We start from the raw sequence: 19944 nt of genomic DNA on the forward strand, positions 1-19944 counted from the left end.
CTGAATTCCGAGTTTCCAGTTGTCCTCTTTTTTGGCACACCTGTCTACAAACCACAATCATTTTGCATGATCAACGCATCATCCTATCATGATGTGCCATTCAATTCTGACTTTAACACACTTCAGCAAATGGGTCTCTGGTACATCAAACATACAAAGGGAATAAAAACTTAAATGAATATAAAAGCAGATAAAACCTTCAATATAAAAAGGCAGGGAATGAATCATAGGCAAGGGCATCACGTTTCAAGGTCAGGGAGAGGTGAGGAGCTACAAAGAGGGTCATAGACTCAAACTAATATGCTCCCAATGAAAACCAGGTAAGGGTTTGTGAAAGGTTTACGGAGTGTATTGAAAACGATTAACCTACAAAAACAGTGGGAACAGGATACATACCAGAAGAATGGAGAACAGATACCCATAAAATAAAATGAAGCTGGCAAAAAGTCCAAGGGAATTAAAAAGAAAGATTGGGAGACTTAACAAACATAAGTAACTTTACAGGCTAGGCAAACAATGATGATTCATAGAGTAAATTGCGTTACTGAAATTTGGCTTTCAAATTAAAATTAACTATGATTCTAAAGTGAACAGGCTATTGAGGTGATTTTTGAAAGGGTACTAGCTCACAAGAATCCATTATAACTTTTAGAAAGGAGTTACTCTTTTGCGGAGGTCTGTTTCTTCACACGTAATCAGAGATGTTTCCTCCCCACTTCCACTGACTACACAGTCCTTTGCTGATCCCATTTTGGTATAGTGGCCCTTCTCATTTGTCTTAGATAAAGGAGTATAACATTCCTGGGCTAATGTTGTATTTTTCAACTTTAGTTAAATGGAGATAACAATATTTAGTTTAGCATTATTGTGTTTGCTTAATTTCTCATCAATGTCCTTAGCCTTATCAACTATTGGTTGGTGCACGTATCCTGTTGGTACCTACCAAATCAGGCTAGAATATGGAAAAAACAGTCAGGTGCAGCAGTATTCAAAGTTTGCAGTAATCTGTGAATTGTCTTAGCAGGTAGGAAGTGTTGAGTGTATCTGTGATTTGGATCTCCCTTAGGTTAGTCTTTAAGTAAGAATTGGCTTCATGGAACAGTTGTTTAAAGTTACTTTGGGGTTGGAGAAATCCCCTGCCCAAGTTTGATCAATTCTTCCTTACATACTATCTCTTTCTTTCAGGTTTGCAATAACTTCATCAATTCGCAGGTCTGCTTCTCCACCCTTCCAGGACATGTTTCCTCTTTTGAGGGAGAACACGATGAGACAACACATGGTGTAGGTCCCACTGAGTTACCTATAGCTGCTCAATCAATCAACTCGTATTTATAAAGTACGACCAATCACCCAAGAGGATATCCACCACTGCAATCCTGTTGGGCTCAATGGAAAAGCCAAGTCTTAAGTCCCTTTCTGAATTCCTGTTGGGAGGGTACTGTTCAGGGGTGGAGGGAAAGGTAATTCCAAGACTTGGCGGCACAGTAGGAGAAGGAACATCAGAGGGGTAAAGTCATTTTAGGACTTAGCGCCAAGGAAGGAAAAGAAACGTCCTCCACTGTAGCTGTGGTGGATGTGGGCAGTGTGTGCTAGGGCGAGGGAAGGGTTATTCATGTATGCTGGTTCTATGTCGTGGAGGGCCTTGAAGGCATGTGTGAGCATCTTGAAGTTGCATCTTTTGTGGATGGAGACTCAGTGGAGGTTCCTGAGTTGGGGGGGGGGGGTTGCGGGTCCATTTGGGAAGGTCAAGGATGAGTCTACAGGCTGCGTTCTAAATAGTCCAGAGTTTCTTCACAAGTTGGGTAGTGATTCCTGCATAGAGCGTGTTGCCTTAGTCCAGCCGGCTGATAACTAGGGCTTGAGTGGCCGAATGTCTTTGTGTTCATGGGGAGCCATTTGAAGATCTTTTTGGAGGGTGTGGAAGCAAGCGGAGGAGACTGCGTTGATATGGCATTTCATGGTGAGTTTGCTGTCCATAATGATGCAGAGGTTGTGGGAGCAGTCCATTGGTGTGGGTCTGAGTTTGGAAGGCCACTAGGTATTGTTTCATGGAGAGGTCTTGTTTAAAGATCAGAACTTCGGTCTTGTCCGTTTTGAGCTTCAGGCAGTTGGTCTTCATCCAGTCGGTGACACTAGTCATGCAGTTGTGGAAGTTGGACCTCGTGGTGGGGTTTTCTGAGAGCGGGAGGATGAGCTGAGTATCATGTGCATAGAAAATAATGTTGAGACTGTGGGTTCTGACTATGTTGGCTAGGGGGGGTCATGTAAGTGCTGAGCAGAGAGGGGTTGAGGGATGCCACAGGTGGGGCTCTTGGGTTCCGAGGTGAAGGGGTTTGATAAAGATCAAAATGTCACTAATACATTAGTGGCACAGAAGTTAGCATATGGCAATTTACAGGTGTCATTTTAAAGCCTAATTGATAAACTAACATGAAATATAAAAATATGCACGTTTGAATTCTAGCTGACATTGTGACCTTCATTCATTTGGACATTGTGTTTTGCTGTGAAAAATATTGTATATTTAAATTCAAGTTAAATATTGACATAAATTAATATTAAAATCATTATTTCAGTGAAATAGTACAGATGAGGTATGAGTATTAAATAGATAGGATTTAATTGTACTTATATTGATTTAAATTAATTTATTAACACAAGTTACATGTTGTATATAATGATTCCAATTAAATAATTTGCTTTGCATATTTGGTTTAAAATGTAAGGTGTGCAATAGAATTTGTGTGTATTAATTGCATTAAAATATGTATTTGGGCTTTATTAGCTAGACTAGGCCTGAAGATTCCTTTTGCAGCAGTAATGTAAGAAATGCAAACTCATCATGTTTCCGTTGACCTAAATTATTTCTTAGGTTTCTCAAGTGTTGGAGATGGTACTATTGAATTGAAGATAGGGGATTTGTTATAATCTATAACAAATGTAACAATATTCATTCTAGCTGTTGAACAAGACAGGAGGAATTATTGAAACTCACATGAAAACTGTTAGAATTGTCATGTGTACCATGAGAAAGATCTGTAAAGTTACAATTGTTAAACACGTGTTTTATTTTGCTAGATCTGTATGAATTCATCAAGATGACTTTGCATCCTCCCTGAGAAAATCTCGAATTGCTGCAAACTTGAAGTTGTCAATGATTTTCTATTGGATATTGATCAAGCTGCGCAAGATGGGCCCACACAGTCAACCAATCATAACTTCATGGACATTTCTAGGTAGGGAGAGACTTTTGAAACTTTGAGAGAGTTCTTCCTTGGTGTTCGTGCTGTCACCTCTTGCTCCTCTCTCCAGGCTTTCTGTCACTTTTAGTCTTTAAGTTATGGGTTTTCCTTTAGTCTCATATGTCCCATTTAATTATGCTGTTCAGTACTAACATGCCCAATAAATTCTGATGCTCTATGTGCAGCCCGTGTTCTGCACTGCCCTGATGAGGGTGTTTACTGAAGCTGAGAAGCTGTGCATGCTCTGACTCAACCTTTCCTGTCCGCTGTCCCATGAGGAGAGGTATAAACTGAAATGTGGTTTCTTGTTTCCTTTTCAGCTTAGAGGATTACATCAGTGTTTTTTTATAGTGAGTTACCCTGGTTAGATGATTTTACAAATTATTTTTGTCTCTGCTTTTGTTTTGTCCGCATGTGTTAGTCACACATGCAAGTCCAAATTCGTATTAAGGATAAGGATGGCCCAGCCCCAAAAACTGATATTAATTGAATTTTGATGATTTTCTGATGTCACCACCATCTGCTTTGACATCTGATTTGATGTGCATATTATAGATTTGCTGATTTGTGTTATCCTCTCGGAGTGTTTAATTGTATTGATGTTTAGTAGGCTTAATCTCTTTAAACATTTTGGTCAGCCTATGGTTTTCATGTACGTTTATAATTTAGCTTTGTGCATCATTTATGTGATATTGGCTTTGTGGTTGTAATAAAGCTTTGAAACTTTATTCAGTTTAGAGTTTGATTTTGTGGTTAAATTGGTCATAGTGTATAAAATTGTTTGTTTCTTATGTTAATGATTTATGTTGAATGAATCTGATTACCACACTTCTTACTGAGTCTAAAGATCTGGTCAACCTCTAGTGTAGGTGGGACAAGTTGTGGTGTCTTATCACAGCACGTGCGGTTTCTGAACCCGAGGTGGGAAGAAGACTTGCCCATGCTCTCCAGGCGGGTTCTCTGGGTTCATCCCGGGAGGAATAATATGATCCATTTGAGTGCATCACTTTGGATCCTGATATGATGGAGTCTCTTAATGAGTGTGTGGTGGGATATGGTGTTGAATACAGCCGAGGGGTCTAGGAGGATCAGAGCCACTGTCTCCCCCTGCTGGCTCAATCTAATGAGTTGTGCAGTCTTGTTGAGTTGTCATGTCACAACCCATCAAATATGCTAAACATAAAGGGCCTAAATTTAAATATTGGCAGATGGGTTACTCTATCACAAAGGTGACGGATATCCCGTCCACCAAAACCTGAATTCCGTAGGAAATAATGGGATTTAGATTTCAGTGAACAGGATATCCGTCACAGTTGTAATGGAGTACCCCATCCACCAATATCTAAATTAGACCCAAAGTATTTTCTGGATGTTCTACTCTTCTCCATCTCTCGTCTGCTCTTGTCAAGCATGGATTGAATTCATTTTTCACTTCTTTCAAATATTGCTGTAAACAAATTTAACTCCCCTGAAGAATATAACCAATCAGTTTCCTTTTTGTCACCTTCTCTGCCAACGGTTGGTCCAACAGCCCTTTTCCCATAGAATGACACACCCCAAGCAGAGTACTTCACACCCCTGTGCGAAATCCTAACTGACAATGTGTGACTGGAAAGTCATGACACCACAGACAGGATGTAGAGGTAGGCGTAGAGATGAGAAAGTCAACTCCATTAATGAAAGAACAGGTTCCAGACCTTGGTCAAACTCCTCCCCCAGCAGGTCAATAAGAACCAACTTGCACAGGTCTAGGTTAGCACCAGTCAGCCAGGGTTGGATTGGAGTCAAAAATTGGCCCGGGCACCCCAAAAATAGTGGCCCACATTCGCAGATCACAGTTTTTCATGAAATACTGTTGGATTAATATCAGGGGGCTCATTTTTGCAAATATGTGTGGTAAATGAAGCATTTAATCTTATAGGAGGCAGAAATGTTGGTTAAGACAAGAAATGCTGTATCTTTAAAAGCTGAATACATACTTGCAGTCTCAATCATAGAAATCTAGCTCGAAGCCAAGATTTAAGGGTTTAGGGCAGCTTGCATTGGTCAGTCCACTGGGTACGGGAGTGGAGGTGAAAGGTGAATTTGATTGTCCTTTGGGTTTGGTGACCTATGTCGTCCTGCTTGACAGAGTTACAGAAAACAAAGGGCTAGGTGAGTCTGAGTAGTTTTGAAAGCATGTGTTGCGGCCTGGGCCTCAGAAACTGGAGTGTGCCACTGAAGACCTTCGTTCAGGCCAAGGTTCTTTCCTCATAGGGAGGAAATGACTGGACATAAGGAGTTGAAGAAATGGTCGGAAACACAGTCTATTTAAGCAGGTTCTCCTGTCGATCTGCAAGGCTGGTTAGCTCTTTCTTTGTCCTCATCCAGCAACATTTTGATTAAATGCTACTGGTAGTGGAAATTGTAGAAACCAGATGCTTTGTCTCTCTTGCCTCGTGAAAGTAAGCATGGAGAGTAGGAGGCAGGAAGCAAATCTATAATTATCCCTCCCCTTCCCTACAGAAACCCCACTTTGCTGACTGGATGAGAAAGGAGTGAGGGGGCAGCCTGGACACACAACTCCCCTAGGGGTCTCGTACTTTCAGTGCCATCTTAAGGATTTCTGGGGGCCCAGGCAGGACCTATTTTGGGGCACCTATTCAGAAGAGCTGTGATTTTTAGATACATTTTCAGTTAATGTAAACCCCCATCATGTCAAACAACACTAAATTATATGTGAACCTTCCAGAAACAGGGGGGATACAAACACAGCCAAAATCTGGAGCTGCCCTGCATCTGCAAGTCAAATAGTACCAACATAAAGCTTGAACAAGCACTGATAACATATTTAGACCCAACTGCAAAAAGAAATGGTTTTGTCATACAAAAACAATACACTATGTGCAAATCACTATCTAACCCAGCAGTTCCTCCCATTCTAGGAAAGACATGGTAAGGGTGGCTTGGGGGATGCTTAGTGGACTAGTGCGTAACATTAAAACATATGCAACTAGTGCTTCAGATTGTATCTTTGATGAATATCTACAATCTTACATAAATCCCTCTTCACCACTTTTCCTTTTGGTGCAGTCATGAAAATCAAAGTACTACTCTGAGGATTTTCACTATTATATTAGGTGAAATAAAATAATGTTCTGCTTAATTCTCTTCCCCTGCCTCGGGCCCTTCCTCTCTTTCTCTAGTTTGAGAGTAAGTTCCTCCTCTGCTGAGTAAGCAAAATTGAAAGGACAGAGAGGTATTGAGAATGTTCCAGTAAGATGTAGAGGGAGAAGGGAGGTAAAACGGAGATGATATAGAGAGCTGGGTGAGATGAGGACACACAGGTAGGAGGAGAATGATAAGTAGGTCAGAAAAAAACAGATATGAAGAGGTAGATAGGAAAAGGGATGTAGAATGATAGATAACATTTTGGAGTGAGTTAGAGAGGTAGATGTATATAGAGGGAGCTAAGCATAATGAAATGTAAGTTGAAGGGTGGTTTACACAGAGGGGTGAAGTAGAGGGAAAGGTAATGTAGGAAGAGGGTTGTTGTAGGAGTACCCAGGCAAAAATATGAGGCAGAAATATACAGAAATGCGAGATAGAGACAGCTGTGAGTAGAGAGAGGGGCAGAATGATAATTAATATACAGAAAGATTGGTTAGCTAAAGTGGGCTGTTAGGTAGAGAGAAAGGTAGGTTGAGAGGGTGAAGGTAAGAAAAGGAGATTATTTGTAATAAAAGGAAGTGAAGTATAGAGACAGGTGGGCTGGAGAAAAAGAGTGGGAATTGAGATAGATAAAGAGTGAAAGTATGAAGAAGAGCCAGAGAGGTGAAGTAGATGAATATAAAAAGAACGAGCCAAAGATGTGAAGCACAGTAGGTGTTTAAAGGTGGGCCAGAGAGAAAGAGATCAACAACAGAGAGAAAAGCAATGGTAGTTTAAAAAGATGGCTAGAGATAGAGAAAGAAATAGTGATTAAAGAGTAAGGTTGCGAGAGAATCAACACAGTGGGATTAGACCTAGAAAGAAGTGGGGAGGTGATGTGAGGGAGTGGTCAAATGATAAGAGAAATTGAGAGGTTGGAAGTGTGAGAGCGGGAGAAATATGTGGGGAGAAAGATGAGGTAGTGTATGAAATATGAAGTAAAGAGTGAGATGCGGGAGAGATATGGGTGAGAAAGGTAGAGCTGAGTCATACAGATAGAGTGGTAAGGTAAATAAATAGATGAAATAGATGCAGTAGAGAGAGAGGCAAAGCAGGTGGAGGACGACGACAGTGCAGTAATATGAAAAGGACTGCCAGATGCTGAGAAAAGTGATGAGGTAGCGGCAGGGTAGGGAGGGTGTGGAGTTCGACACAGAGTAGGGGACAGAGTGAAATAGGTGGGATTCAGAGAGGTGTATTTGGAAGAAAGAGGTGTGGTGGACAGAAATGTGGTTGAAAGGGCTGAAATAGAGATTTGGGGTTGGTGCATAAATTCTAGATATCAGTGAAGAGAAAGGGAAAGTAAAGGTTTACTGTAGAAGAGCAAGGGAAGAGATCTGAAACAGAAAGATAGGTGAGGCAGAGAAAGAGGCAGAGTTACAAAAAGGTGATGGGGTATGCAGAGAGAGAGGGTGATTTTTAGCAGGGTTTTGGTGACGCGTGAGGTAGAAAGAAATGAGACACAAAAACATAGATAGAAAGAGGAAGGAGGAGAGAGAGGAAGGTGCCCAGCTATAGGGAGGAGAGTGCGGAGGGTGTCCAGCTATAGGGAGGTGTGTGCAGAGGGTGCCCAGCTATAGGGAGAAGAGAGAAGAAGGTGCTCAGCCATAGGGTGGAGAGTTCGGAGGGTGCCCAGCTATAGGGAGGAGAGAGAGGAAGGTACCCAGCTGTAGGTAGAAGAGAAATGAAGGAGGCCCACCTATAGGGTGGAGAGTGCAGAAGGGGCCCAGCTATAGGCAGGAGAGTGCGTAAGGTGCCCAGCTATAGGGAGGAGAGTGCAGCGGTTGCACAGATATAGTGAGGAGAGAGGAATGTGCCAAGCTATAGGAAGGAGAGTGCGTAAGGTGTCCAGCTATAGGTAGGAAGGAGAGGAAGGAGGCCCACATATAGTAAGGAGAGTGCAGAAGTGGCCCAGCAATAGGAAGGAGAGTGCAGAAGGTGCCCAGAAACAGGAAGTGGAGTGTGGAGGGTGTCCAGCTATAGGGAGGAGTGTGCAGAGGATGCCCATCTATAGGGAGAAGAGAGAAGACCGTGCTCAGCCATAGGGTGGAGAGTGCGGAGGGTGCCCAGCTATAGGGAGAAGAGAGAGGAAGGTACCCAGCTATAGGGAGGAGAGTGGAGAGGTTGCACAGATATAGTGAGAAGAGAGGAATGTGCCCAGCTATAGGGAGGAGAGTACGTAAGGTGCACAGCTATAGGTAGGAGAGAGAGGAAGGAGGCAAACCTATCGGAAGGAGAGTGCAGAAGGGGCCCAGCTATAGGGAGGAGAGTGCGCAAGGTGCCCAGCCATAGGGAGGAGAGTGCGGAGGGTGCTCAGCTATAGGGAGAAGAGAGAAGAATGTGCCCAGCCATAGGGAGGAGAGTGCAGAGGTTGCACAGATATAGTGAGAAAAGAGGAATGTGCCCAGCTATAGGGAGGAGAGTACGTAAGGTGCACAGCTATAGGTAGGAGAGAGAGGAAGGAGGCAAACCTATCGGAAGGAGAGTGCAGAAGGGGCCCAGCTATAGGGAGGAGAGTGCAGAAGGGGCCCAGCTATAGGGAGGAGAGTGTGCAAGGTGCCCAGCCATAGGGAGGAGAGTGCGGAGGGTGCTCAGCTATAGGGAGAAGAGAGAAGAATGTGCCCAGCCATAGGGAGGAGAGTGCAGAGGTTGCACAGATATAGTGAGAAGAGAGGAATGTGCCCAGCTATAGGGAGGAGAGTGCGTATGGTGCCCAGCTATCGGTAGGAGAGAGAGGAAGGAGGCAAACCTATTGGAAGGAGAGTGCAGAAGGTGTCCAGCCATAGGGAGCAGAGTGCGGAGGGTGCCCTCTATAGGGAGGAGAGAGAGAGATGTGCCCAGCCGTAGGGAGGAGAGAGGAATGTACCCAGCCATAGGGAGGAGAGAGGAAGGTACTCAGATATAGGGAGGAGAGAAAGGAAGGTACCCAGCTATAGGGAGAAGAGAGAGGAGGTGCCCAGCTATAGGGAGGAGAGAGAGGAAGGTGCTCAGCAGTAGGGACGAAAGTGTGGAGGGTGCCCAGCTATATATTTATGCATACAGAATTCTCTACCTCTCACACACTCTATCTCTCTACTTCTCATTCTTCTCTTTCACTGTCTTTAATCTTTCAATCCCTCTTTCACTCACTTCTGTTTCTCTTTCTTCTGTAACTTTAGTTTCCCCTCCCGTACCACAGCTGTACTCTCTCCCCACACAGCACTTTCTTTTTCTAATATTGGATCTTCCTATCTTTCTTTACCTCTCTTACTCTTTCCATAGCTCTGTCTCTTTCCCATCTATTCCATAGCTCATCCCCTCTGCTTGTCTATCTCTCCCCTTTTAGCTTGTCTTCTACCCTTTCTTCGTCCCATCGCTCGTAAAAGTCTCCCTCCAGGGAGTCCCAATCTCCAAGGCTCTGCAGGGACAAACAACACTGCCCCTATCCCCCTCCCTCAATTGTGCAAGTGTATAGAACCTGGCAGGGCAGGTAATCAGGGCAATGCAAAGCCAGTCTCTTAAGGGAAGGTGACTGCGTGAAATGGCCCACCTCAGCCAGGCTCCAGCAAGGCTGCTCAGGACCATCCACCCCTCCATCACAATGCCCTTCATGTGGAGCTAGGCAGGGGAGAGGTCGGATGTAGGACACTGTCGGCCTCCAATAGAGAGGTGAGGGGTGATAATAGCTCTTCACGCCTGTGCTCCAGTGAGGCGGCTCTTCCTCTCTGCTCTTCTCTCACCTGAATCAATCTGCACTCATCAAGTGAGGCCGTAGCCCTACACACTAAATGGCAGCCCCAGCAAGGGATCGGTAGGGACAGTGCCGCAGGGGATGGAGAGGAGACCGTCTGTCCCTGCTGCCGGCTTTCAGGGAGGGCGCTTAGCCCCCTTATAGTCACCGCCACGGCAATGCCATACAACACAGCTGATCTCAAAACCCTTCAAAACGGGCATCATCATTGCACCAAAAAAATCGGCCCAGAAGTGGGCCTAAGGCAGTGGCCTACCGGCTGATTCCCAAATGCCCGCTTTACCAATCCGACCCTGCAGTCAGCATACGCATTACATTTCTTTGTTCTCTTGTCAATAGAAGTAGTACTGGAATTGGCAATTTTCGCGAAGATTTGCATAGGGGTATTGTGCTTGCAATAACCAGTTTGTCTTATGTGAATGTAATTTGTATGGCAATTTTACGTTTCCTTAATATCATGGGTGAAAGCTTTTGACCCTGAAGTATGTATCAAGAATAGGCAGAAATAAAGATGCAAGGACACAGGTAAAAAGCAACAACAGGAGGGGACCAAAAGCAGGAGCACTGAAATGCCTGCAATTGTGCACAAAATGCAGGAACAGCAAATTTCCTAAATAAAGTGGCAAGTAAACATCTGGAATCAGAAACTTCACCTTAACTTTCCTTGAATTTGCTATGTCTCACTTTACACAGGCCCAAAGAGCGACTCACTCTTTTCCCTCCACATGTGCACTCATGCAGCACTGTCATTAGTTTAAACTTTGGTTACAGAACCATACTACCTACTGTTTTTAGCTGTGCTTATGATAAAGGCACTGGTGCAGAACACAGCTGCTACCCTTTCTGCGGTGCACCCCGCTTGCTCTCCCACTCTTCTCACCTCTGGGTTATGAGAATGCCTTAGCTAGGAAAGATATATTTTTGGCAGAGATGAGGGCAACATGGGCAACACAATGGCGCCAGGCTTAAAACTATGTTTGTTGGCTCTGTGGGCTCTACACACTTCCTCAGGGTCACCACAGCTCCCTGAAACTGCTACTCAAATTGCTCCTCAAAACCCACCATGCATATCTGGCTCTGGCATCCCAGGTACTTAACACGGCTGCAAGCAGCAATGGATCCCTGCATGTCCTTGTGCGCATCAGCTGCTTCCACTATTATATGCCTAAACTGCTTAACCTGATAGAACATAAGCAAAAGCAAATATGCAGGAAACATTGGAAAATGAAACGCATAAGTATTCTTTCAGACTATGGAGTTTTTAATACAGACCTTTGATATAATGTGCAGAATATGGACTATCACTGTGTTGTCTAGGTAAGCATATATGTATTATTCCTAATACCACATCTATGTATGATGACAATAAGTATCTTCAATGTATGTAAACATGGAGTTAAGAAAGGTAAATCTTAATTATCTTATATATACCTAGTTTGGTTGACATTCTGCACTTGATATTGCTGCAGGTCAATAGTTTTTGTCACTCGATATTTTGACATACTACTCCCATATAATGCAGCAATGGAAGAAAAAAGAAACAAATACAGATTTTGACTTGCAACTATGTGATATTCTTCAGGAATAACTGTACTGTGTGTCTTTTAAGAGTCTGGTGAAAACTGTATTAGCTGTATTATAAAAGCATTCCGAAGTTTTGCTTAAAGTTAGTGAAAGCATGATAGGATACCAATTGTAGGTTTGGCAAACAGGGACCTTAATCACAGTCCTAGAAGTCAAGTCGCATGGTTTTCAGGTTTGAACAAAGCTACTAATTGCAAATACTCCTCTCTTAGCTACAATGTTCACAGTCAAAATCCCTATACAAGAGTCACAGAAATAGAAATACACCACAATCAAATGTGTTCAGTTTTGAACTTCTGTTGTGAAGGCTGAAGAGGGGTCATTATCACTGGTCCACTGAAGCAGCACTTAATATAGACAAGTATGTCTAGATATGCAAAACTACTCTCAGCTTAAATTTTTTGGCAGTGTGCTTTCTAGCTCCCCGAGGGTAACGTGGCACCTGATGTATAAATTTAGGGCCGTAGCATGGACACTCAGTGGGTGCACCAAAGGCAAGTTCGTCAGTGTTCTGTTACCATCCAGCACCAGCCGCTGTGCTTGTGGCCAGCTGTTGTCAGGTAAGTCCATTTGTTATTCAGCCCAGGAGGTTTTTAATCTACGCCCTAGGAATCTACACCCTAGGAGTTCACGTTCTGTTCAATTTAATCTATATGCTGCAGGGGGCTTCCATTTTGTACCATTTGTCACTTTAATGCTGGGCACACTCCCCCTATGGAAGCATTGGACTTGTTTCCGAAGAATATGCCACCCCTGTCGTCCTTTTCAACTCTGCTGCTCCTTCCTTGCAGAAGCAGGCGGAGCATTTTAGCCTGATGTCTTTTTTCAAACTGAGACTTGGTTATCTTACATATCCCTCCCTGTGGTCGAAATGGCCCTCCCCAATGGGTAAAATTTTTATAATCTTGATAGATCCAATTGGAGATGAGGCAGAGTGGTCATTGCCTGTAACTAAGCATACAGCTGCACAACCTTTATGATTGAGGAAGTTCTTTGGCCGAAGCCTTTGTGTTTTACCTCTCTCTGTCACCTCAGCAACTTCTAGCCTGTGTTTTGATATATAGGCCCCCAGGGTCTTCATGGGATTTATAAACTCTCTGGATGAAGCTTTATCTCACCTTGTTCTGAGCTTTTCGCATTTTATAGTAGTAGGCGATTTTATATTCATGTGGACCATCCATTAGAGATTGAGGTAGCCACACTGCTCGACAAAATGTCATCATGCAATTTGACTCAATTTGTTACTCTGGAGAACACCCAAACTCATTTGGGCTGTATTGTAAGATCAAGCCTGGTGTGCTCCTCAATACACTGTCAACTAACACTGGTGTTATCAGGAAATGTCGAGACCACTGCCACTTCTGTATACAATCGGCTTCACCAGGACCAGAATAAGCGGGCCCCAGCTCCAATTATAGGGCGTAGATCTTGCAGCAGCAAACTGTCAGCACCCTGATTCTCTGAGGCACTACCAGTACAAGCATCATAGTGAGTTATATAAAGCTGCTGACCTGGCAACTTTAAGAAGATATTATTCTTTAGTTAAGGCTACCAAAAAAGCCTATTTTCCTGAGAGAAATTAAGCCTCCAAGAATAAGCCTTTGGTGGTTTTTGAGATTGTTAAAACCATTTCTTGCACCCACTGCTTGTGATAGAAGCTTGCCCCCTTCTTCAGAATGGTGTGAGAAATTTGCCACCTTTATCATGATAAGATTCTTAAAATACAATCTAATTTCACTACAGCCTCTTTGAACAACTAGATCATGTCTCCTCTAGCTGTAGTAATTCAGGATATGGAATGTTCTTTGCCTACTTTAAATTCTGTCTCCTTGGATGACTCTAAAGCTGCTACCTGTGGCCTTAAATCTGGTTCTCCTTCTGATCTGTGGCCCACTAATCTCCTGATCATGGGGGAGGATTTGGACAACCCGATGGTGAACAAATTACTTAATGTTGCACTTGCCTCTACTGTTGTACCTATAGCATTGAAGCAGGAAAAAATACTCCCTTTTTATAAAATAAACATTGGCTGAATCTAACACACTGGCTAACTACAGACCTATTTCATTACTACCTGTGCTTTCGATTCTAGAGTAATTTGTAAATCTGCAGCTATCTTAATATATGGAGACCAATGGACTCCTTCACTCCAATCAGTCCAGGTGTTGGCCTAATCTGAGTACAGAAACTGCTAATATAGAGGTGGCAGATCACATCAAAGTTACTCTATATATAGTTGTAAAGGCTTGCTGATATTGTTAAATCTTTCAGCAGCCATCAATAGTGTACCACATTTTCTGCACCTTTGCCGATTACAGGTCACTGGCTTAAATGGCTTAATGCTGAGATGGATGGAATCCTTTATGGAGAAAAGAGACCAAGAGGTCTGGACCCACCCTTTTTGTTATCAGGTCCCTCACCCTCTAGCAGTGAGGGTCTTGCAAGGCCCTGTTCTGAGTCCTATGCTTTTAATATCAGTTTAACCCCTCTGGCACACCTTGTAGAATGCTTTGAAGCAAAGAGAATTTCTTAAGCTGATGACATGCAGTTGCTCTCCTCCTTTAATAAGGACAAAGGAACCAACCCAGACCTCATTATACTGTGTCTGGGTGCAGTTTTCACCTGGGTGCATCAGAATAAGCTGAAGTGTAATGCAAATAAGATGGAGGTCTTTCTCTTTGGCCTAGACTCTCCTTTTGATTGGTCCATATGCTGGCCAGAGAGCACCCCCCCCGCTCTCTCAATCGGAAGAGGTCTGGAACTTGGAGGTTAAGTTTGATAACCAGTTCTCTTTCCCACCCCAAGTCTTGGTACTGGTGGGGACTTGATCTGGGCTTCTTCATTTATTAAAATAAAAAGTGCTTACCAACCAGGAAAATAGTGGTTCAAGCCTCAATCACTTCTATGCTAGATTATGCCAATGTCCTCTACCTGGGCCTGTCAGATTATTTAATTAAAAGGCTTCAGGTTGTACAAAATGTGGCTGCCCAGTTTCTTCTCATCCTTCTTCTGAGAACTGTGGACTCCCAGTATCTTCATTCCCTCCACTGGTCTCAGTCAAGAAACAGTTTCAGTTCAAGAAGCTTGTACTGACCTTTTGAGCCTTACATCATGTTGGGCCGCAGTATCTTGAAACTAGAATACACTTTTATTCTCCTACGAGGGAACTTCATCCCTCTAATCTTGCCTTGGCAGTGGTGCCAAGAATTAATCGCTGTAGGAAAGACGGCCGCTCTTTCTCCTTTCTGGGTCCTTCTGCTTGGAATAAAGTTCCTCTTGACATAAATCTTGAAGGGTCAGAACCGACATTTAATAAAATTTTTAGAACATGGCTTTTTGTTCAGGTTTAACTTCTTGCCCGGGGGTTTTTAGCACTCGGACACTCTTTGGAGCATCTGTGGCGCTTTACAAATCCCTGTTCATCATCATCAACTAAAACTGAGAAAAACAAAGGTGATAGGAGAACATTTGAATTAATCACATCCACTGATAAATAATCATGTAGCATTCAAGTTCATCAATTGTTTAGCCCAAGAATCAGCTCTTGTTCTGCTTTAATAGTAGAAGTCCAGCCCAAACTGCCCCACAACATCCCAATCACCTGCAGAGTCCCTCAGGTCTCCATCCTCTACGTGGAGCCGCTTGGCACTCTACTCACAGACATCAAGATTCATCAATATACATATGATACACAATTGGATGTCTCCACCACTTCAAAAATCAAAAGCCACAAATACTGCCTGCTGATCATCCAGACAATGCTGTCCAGGATGTACCTGAAACAACCCAACCAAGACAGAATTTCCACTGTTTGCTGAGAGCAACAAACAGTACAAACTTAGGTCAGTGACTTGAACCTTGATGACTTCGAGCCCCAATTTCAACTGAACATCACTTTTGTTCACCCTGAACACTAACCTCACCCTAAAGTAACACATTTCTGAAAATACAAAGATTGCTTGGCACCAGCTCTTTCTTCTAAAGAAAATAAAACTGTTTTTTCTAGAAAGAGACTTTTAAACTGCTGTCCAAGTCTTTGTACTCTTGCATCCGGACAGCAGCAATATGCTGTGCTCCATAGCCTTCCCCAAACAGAATCCTACATGCCACAGCACACCTCATCCAGGGCATCAAGAAATATGATAACATCACCTCCATCCTGACTGAACTCCATTGGCTCCCCTTGCCGGCCTTCCCCATCTTCAAATCCAAGCTGCATCATTTACAAAGCCATCATGACCAGAGCCCCACTTATCATGTAGGTAAGCTCGCCACCTTCGGTGGGTCTCAGCATACCTGCAGCTAGAACACTATCAGACCACAGCATGCAACATGTAAAAAAGAAAAACATGAGGCAGCAGTTCTTTTCCATCTATGCACTAAGGATTCGGAACAAGAACCACCTCCAAAGGTATTCCAATTTAGTAAAGAGTTGAATATGCAACTCTTTAGAGAACATTATATCACAAAGCATTAACAGTCCATACACCGGCTACCTCTCCTGTAACCTGTTGAATGTTTGCTTGTCCTTGACACTTGAACAGCATCTGCCTGCATTTTGGCTAGGTTTGCGCTACATACCACATACATACATATCCTTCTAAAATGGAAATACAAAGAACCCCAGACTGTTTTTGGTTTATGTGGGCCTCACCAGTAAGATGCAGCCGATTCCTACGAACTTGAGTTATTACCAGTTGCTGAGAGTAATCCAACACTTCACCAGTTACTTTTAGATTTCTGTGTGGAGAAGACTGCAATGGACATCTAAGGCTATATCTGCAGATATGACACTGCACTGGGAAATAAGAGCCCTTATTTGATCACACGAGGTTATTTAACAGAAGACATTTGTGCATAAAATACTGCACTAGGCACACAAAGGTATACCTATGCATACGAGTTTTTACAGGCACCTATGAAACATTAGTAGACATCTGAAGTTATAACAGCCCTTATGGGACATAGGAGGGGATATGATGCAATGCTTAGATATTTGATGGGTGTGCTTGAGCATTCAATGCCAGAGTATGTGGGTCTGTCATCCTAGAAAAAGCAGTGTCAATAAAATTAATATATTTGAGGTGCAGTCATTCTATTGAGGATAGGTATATTCCAATCTGATGGGGCCATGAATGGCCTAAATCTATCTTCAACATGTTTCTACCCTCTTGTTGACTAAGAAAGTTCAAGAGCATTCACCAGGACAACAACCCACTGAAAAACTCTACCTGACCCCTATTTGTTAGTGTAGCGTCATGAGGGTGGCGAAAAACTGTATACAAGACCTGATGCAATTCAAAAACAGATTGAATTAATTATTGGTTCAATATCTATAAAGGAACACAGTCATAACAAGAGAATTAAAAGAAAACAGAACATGTATCACTGACAACCTGTCCATCTGATAAGAGTCAAACAGAACTGTGAATCATGAATGAAGCTCAATACATAGTTCACATTTATTTTGATTCAAACATAGCAGGACACAGTAAGACTCATTGTTCTTATCCCTAGTAAGCAAAGAACGTCTTAAACATAACACAATTGGCACATTGACCCGATGAACGATTAAACACTACATGCCAAATGGCAACTCATATTGGTAGTAAGGAGGAAACACTATGGGTGAAAGGTTGCTAAGCCATACTACCATTCAGATGGTCAATCATTGTGGAATGGTTGATATCTTATATATGACTAAGCAAGTGTTTAAGGTGACACTGAAGGGAGATGGGTGGTTGTAAGTGAAACAGGACAAGGCTTGTCATGTTCTTTAAAGGAGGAAATATAGGGCTCTAGGTCAGAATATTACATAAATATTGTGTCCTAAATAGCATTCACAAAAGTATCACCCCATTTGTTGAGGATTTTCTATTAATAATTCCAATGGGGCAACATTTTAGTAAACAAGACTTAGGAGGATATTTATGTCACACAATATTCTGGCAATGAAATTCTGGTACCACAGAACACATAGGCCCTCATTATGACATTGGAAGTAAAAACCGCCTACCGCCGAAGCGACGGCCGCCAAAAGATCGACGCCACAGCTACCAGCCGTCCGCCGTACCATGACCACAGCTGGATTTCTGGCAGAAGGATGGCGGAAATCCGGCTGTGTCCATGGTGGAGGATGGCGGTAAGGTGGGGCTGCTGCCACCAGCAGCGCCACACCAGTTGACTGCCGCCGGACGTATTATGACCAATAATACGGCCTGACAGTGTTCTGCTGGCGGACAATGCAGGTGGCAGCAGCGCCCTGTCCAGTCTCCCACCGGAGGACCCCCTAAACAAGGGTAAGTGGGTGCTCCGACAGGGGGGGGTGTTGTTGTGTTGGGGTGTGTGTCTATGTTTCTGTGCACGTGTATGCAGGTGAGTGTTGCGTATTGAATGTGTGTGCATGTCTGGATGTGTGAGTGCGTGTATGTTGTGTTGTGTGAATGCGTGTCTGCGTTTATGTATGAAAGTGTGTGCGGATGTATGTATGCATACGTGGATGAATGGGGGAATGGGTGTGAGTATGCGTGTGTGTGTGTGTGTGTGTGAAGAGGGTGTGAAAGTAGGGGGGTTTGGAGTGAAGGGAGGTGGAGGGACTCTGGGGAGAGGGGGTGGGGAGGACCCCTTTCAGTGACAGGGAAGGGATTCCCTGTCACTGATAGTGCCTACCGCCATGGTTTTCATGGCGGTAAGGGAGCCACGAAAACCATGGCGGTAGGCGGGGTCATAATCCCACAGGCGGTACAGTGATGGCCGCCGGGCTGGAGATTGATATCTCCAGCCCAGCTGCCATTACCGCTGTGGCGGTCGGTGTAGTACATTGGCGGTTTGGCTCCAGCCAAACCGGCAATGTCATAATATGGTGGAAAGTACCGCCAGCCTCTTGGCAGTACTTTCCACCATATTACTGCTGACCGCGAGGCTCGTAATGAGGGCCATAGTGTGATAGAACACCAAACACAAGATCAACTGGATTGAAGGGAAGAGATTTGTTAAAGGCATCCTTAAGGGTGAACACTTGTGGGCAAATAGTAGATGGCATGAAAAGACAAAGCAAAAATAGAAGGCTTTATAAGTGCATGAATAACAGATGTGCAGAGAGTGAAGAGAGTAAAGAGAGAGCCTAACTTGAAGGGAAACAGGAGGCAGAGTTGCTTGCTCAGGTGAGCCAGCTAGACCAAGAAGAAAAGATGAAAACCTGACATACGAGAGGCCATGGTGGAAGCTAAATGGTACAAAGATAGATTGGTGTGGGTTCCTCTACCTAGGCAAAACTAAGTGGTTCCTTTGAAATCTACGGGGGGAGCGGAGTCTGTGGGGTGCATAAGCAACAATTGAGACTGCCTACTCTACCATAGTCACTTTCCAGTTCACATCTTTCTTTTATACATTTTATTGTTCTTGTTTGTACCATCTTGAATTAGTTAATTTGCATCATTAGCAAATATGATGATTGCGAAGGCCTTGAATATAGGAGCACTTCAGAGGAATCCAGTACTTCAATGGGAGAATTAATTTACTGTAACAGAACAAAAGTTCATACTGGTCTGCTACAAAAAGAGGGTTAGACATATTGTCCCTCATTATGAGTCTGGAGGTGCCAAAGCAGCAGTCGGGCCGCCACGTTACATACCTGGCAGAGCCGCCACAGTCCGACCGCCAGCACTGCCCGGTTGCCGCCAGTCAACAGCCTTGTGGTCTTTATCCACAGCGCTGCCCTGGGGATTACGAGTCCCCTGTCCGCTGGCTTTTGCATGGCAGTCCCATCACCATGAAACCCAGTTGCGCTTTTCAATGCCCGAATTAGGGGCAGTGAAAAGCGCGACGCGACCTGTCGCACCCGATGCACCGCAACATTACCGTCAATGTTGTGGTGAGTTTTCCGCTGGCCTAGGGCCGCCGGACGGAAAACCAGACTGCCGCCCGCCAAACTCCTAATCAGGGCTCTAATGTCAGGTGGCTTATCCCAAACATAGTACTAGTCACAGCAATACACCCTAGGGTGAGAGCTTCAGATATAGCTTAGACATTTAGATTATCAGCATATTTTCTGCATCAATACAGTTTAGTTCTGTAGCTAACATTTTAAAATTGCCCAATCTTGAAGTTTAGAATTTCAGTAAGCCTTAGCATTGATAGACATACTCCTTCCTTTAAAAATACTAAAATGGCACAGACTCCGAGGCAACTACTAATATT

At 43.6% G+C, this 19944-nt stretch overlaps 1 protein-coding gene across 5 annotated transcripts in view; it reads right to left on the reverse strand.

Moving 5' to 3' along the window:
* Positions 1–19944, reverse strand: part of ITPR2 (inositol 1,4,5-trisphosphate receptor type 2) — a 1367642-nt gene that overhangs the window by 943218 nt on the left and 404480 nt on the right. The gene's annotated exons all lie outside the window — the stretch shown is intronic.

This window comes from Pleurodeles waltl, chromosome 4_1 (genome assembly GCF_031143425.1).
Source record: "Pleurodeles waltl isolate 20211129_DDA chromosome 4_1, aPleWal1.hap1.20221129, whole genome shotgun sequence".
Classification (NCBI taxonomy): Eukaryota; Metazoa; Chordata; class Amphibia; order Caudata; family Salamandridae; genus Pleurodeles; species Pleurodeles waltl.